The following is a 3698-nucleotide window of genomic DNA, read 5'->3' as shown; positions in this document are numbered from 1 at the left end:
GTCTACCCTTTCTCCCTTCCCATCCCCATGGGGACAAAACCCAGTGCCTCCTGCTACGGCAAGCACTCTTCCCTGAGCTACACCCCCAGCCCTAAATTAGCCTCTTAAACTCGTTTGTATCATTCCATAAAGAACTGTGGCCTTTCCTCCCGTCACTGTCGTCTTGCACATGCAACTCTTTTAGTTCTTTTCCTTTTTCCTCTGCTTCCTGTCTGCTGGTTCCTCAGCAGTTTATCTCAAATAGCTCCACCCTCGGTCTGTTTCACCTTTTCCTTGATCATTCCTTCATTTGTTCTAAATACTGTTGTCTGTACTCTTAACCCTAGAGAAGCAATTTCAGAAAGCACTGCTTACTTTTAAATGAGTTCCTTACTAGATTCCAAATGGAACTAACACTGCATTATGTAATAAATGTGCTTTTGTTGTTGTTGTTATAAGTAAGAAATGTGCTGGGCACGGTGGCGCACGCCTGTAATCCCAGCGACTCCAGAGGCTGAGGCAGGAGGATTCCTAGTTCAAAGCCAGACTCAGCCATTTAGGGAGGCCCTGAGCAATTCGCTGAGACTCTGTCTCTAATAAAATATATGTATGATGTGTCAGAGTGAATTCTACTGTCATGTGTAACTAATTACAACAAATAAAAAGATCTTAAAATAAAATGAAAAAAAAAAAAGGGCTGGGATGTGGCTCAGTGGTTAGTGCCTCCGAGTTCAATCCCTGTTACCAAAAAAAAAAAGTTGTTATTAAATCAGTATTTCAGGGGGCTGGGGATATAGCTTAGTTGGTAGAGTGCTTGCCTTCCATGCACAAGACCCTGGGTTCAACCCCCAGCATCGCCAAAAAAAAAAAAAAAAAATCAGCATTTCATAGGCCATTCTTACTCAAGTTCACAGTAGTAGAAAAACATATCTAACACAGCATACTATATAAAGATGATAATGAAAAGATTTGAAGGCATATGTCAGTCAGGATTGATTTTACCTTATTTATTTATTTTTTAGTTGTAGTTGGACACAATACCTTTATTTATTTTTATGTGGTGCTGAGGATGGAACCCAGGGCCTCTCACATGCTAGGCCAGCACTCTACTGCTAAGCCCCAACCCCAGCCCTGATTTTATCATATTTAAAATGTTCTTATATTGAAATATTTCAAGGGCTGGGATATAGCTCAGTTAGTAGAGTGCTTACCTCATATGCACAAGGTCCTGGGTTCAATCCCCAGCCAGTTACAAAAATAATCTTAAAATATTGACCTGTGGACCTCTGCTCTACCACTGAGAGGCACCCCCACTGCCGTATATTCTTGGGCACATGTGAAGGAGGTGATAAGAGTTACGAATATGTACATCTCCAAGCAAACTATGTTTTCACCCTCTGACTAACATGTGTGCAGTGTAATAAACCAAATGGTTTTTTTTCACTTCTTTATAATTTTATTCCATATGAATGTTTAACAAATAAAACTCACTGTGCTTTTAAATTTCATATGAATGTTATCGTACCATCTTTCCATGAATATTGAACTTTATCTATGTTGGCACTTTTAGATCAAGTTCTTTTTTTTTTTTTTGTGATGCTGAGGATCAACTCAAACTCTTTTTAAATGGTAAGTGATTGCTCTACTGCTGAGCCCCAGACCCAGCCCAAATTTATTTATCTTGATTATTGTAAAATTTTTTTATGAATATGCCACAATTTATCCACTTTACTGTTAGTAGATATTTAGATGGTTCCTAAGTATTCACTGTTGCAAATGGTGTTAGAATTGATAGTCTTGCAATTGCTTCCTTGGGTACACATGTGTGAGAGTTTCTAAGAATTATGAACATGCACATACATTGCTGTCCAAAGTGGCTGATTCAGTCTATGGTCCAGCCAGCAGCTCATGAATTTCTTCCGTTCCACATCCATGCCAGTGTTTGATGACATCGTCAGACTTTCTGGTAGAATGAAATGCTAGTTCAGTTTGGTTGTTATTGGCCTTTCTCTGATTATGAGTGAATTTGAGCATTTTAATTTTGTGTTAATTGAATTTCTTTTTCTGCAACTCGCCTGCTCATATCCTTTGTCCATTTGGCTTTTCTGTCATCTTTATTCTACAGAGAATTTTCCTTTGTAGATTTTGTGAGGTAGGTGTGTAATTTTAATTCCCGTATAATTAATCATTTTTTTCTGGCACTGATTATTGACTGATTATCCTTGCTGATTTTAATGTTGTATGCACGTTTCGTGTATGAAAGGTCTTATTTTGCAACACTTTATTTAGTGCTGTTGATCTATTTCCAAACTGCATTAATGCCACAGCCATATTTCCATATAACTTTCTAATAAGTGGTCTTTTTTGGTACAGAAAACCTTTTTTACCTTTTTATTTTTCTTCAAAATCATCTTTTCATATCAAATTTAGAATCCACTTGCCAAAACTCTGGAGAGATTTTGGCTGGAAGTATGAATTCAGAGATTAATTGGGAGAATAAGGTACATTTTTATAATATTGGATCTTCCAGTGAACAAGGTGTATCTTTGCATTTATGTGGTCTCCTTTCATTTCTTCCAGTTAGTTTCAGAATATTTTTTTTCTAAAACATTTATGACATGTTTTGTTAGATTTACTCCTAAGAATTTTAAGGATTTGTTTATATGTTTTTGAGATGGGGGTCTCACTATGTTGCCCAGCCTGGTCTCAAGTGATCCTCCTGTCTCAGCCTCCCAAATGCTGGGCTATAGTCCTGTGCCCAGCTATGGATTTCAATACTGCTATATTGGTGTATATAGAAATGCAACTCAGCTGGGCATGGTGGTACACACCTGTAATTACAGCAACTCAGGAGGCTGAGGAAGGAGGATCACAAGTTTGAGCCAGCCTCAGCAACTTAGCAGGATCTTGTCTCAAAATAAAAAAATAAAAAGGGCTGGGAATATTGCTCAGTGGTAAAGTGCCTCTGGGTTCAATCCTAGTACCAAAAAAAAAAAAAAAAAAAAAGAAAGAAAAAGAAAAAAATGCAGCTCAGTTTTAAAAAACTCTATTATTAATTCTAATAATTCATTGATTCTCTGGATTTTCTATGATAATTTGGGTAATTGGTCATTGTTAGTTTAATTTCTTTCTAAATTTTGCACCCTTCTTTCCTTCCTTTCTTCCTTCCTTTCTCTCTGCATCTCTGTGTCTGTCTGTCTGTCTCTCTTTCTTTCTCTGTGACTCAAACTTCCGGTATGCTGATGAATATAAGTTGGGAAAATAGGTTTTCATGGATTGATTGTTTTTGACTGAGAGAAGTACTTCTAACAACTCACAATTAGGTATCCTGTTTATACAGTTTGGGGAGCAACCTTTGTCAGATTAAGGAAGTTGCTTTTTATTCCAAGAATTTCTGTTTTGTTTTAACCATGCATGGATATTATCAATTCTGGCATGAGCTACATCCATATATTTTTATTTCTTTTCATACTTGAGATTACCTCTAAACTTCCTTTCTTTGTCTGATTGTGGCATAAAGATTATACTGACTTCATACATTGTGTTGAAAAACATTCTGTCTTTTTCTATTATCTAGAACAGAATATATAAAATAAGGGTCATCTCTTTGTTGAAGGTTTGATAGAACTTTTCTGTGAAACTATCTAGAACTGATAGTGTTTTTGTAGGAAGAATTTTAACCTTTGAGTTTATTTATTTAAAGATCAAATATCTGTTAA

At 36.4% G+C, this 3698-nt stretch overlaps 1 non-coding gene across 1 annotated transcript; it reads left to right on the top strand.

The window, feature by feature from the left end:
* The first annotated feature begins 766 nt into the window (after positions 1-766).
* Positions 767-839, top strand: Trnag-ucc (transfer RNA glycine (anticodon UCC)). The gene has a single exon. It is a non-coding gene; the product is annotated as a tRNA-Gly (tRNA).
* Positions 840-3698: the final 2859 nt, after the last annotated feature.

Source organism: Marmota monax, unplaced genomic scaffold (genome assembly GCF_021218885.2).
Source record: "Marmota monax isolate L192 unplaced genomic scaffold, Marmota_monax_Labrador192_F-V1.1 WCK01_AAM20220418_F8-fsc02545, whole genome shotgun sequence".
Taxonomy (NCBI): domain Eukaryota; kingdom Metazoa; phylum Chordata; class Mammalia; order Rodentia; family Sciuridae; genus Marmota; species Marmota monax.
The sequence above is the reverse complement of the archived record's forward strand: the minus strand, read 5'-3'. Positions and strand labels throughout refer to the sequence as shown.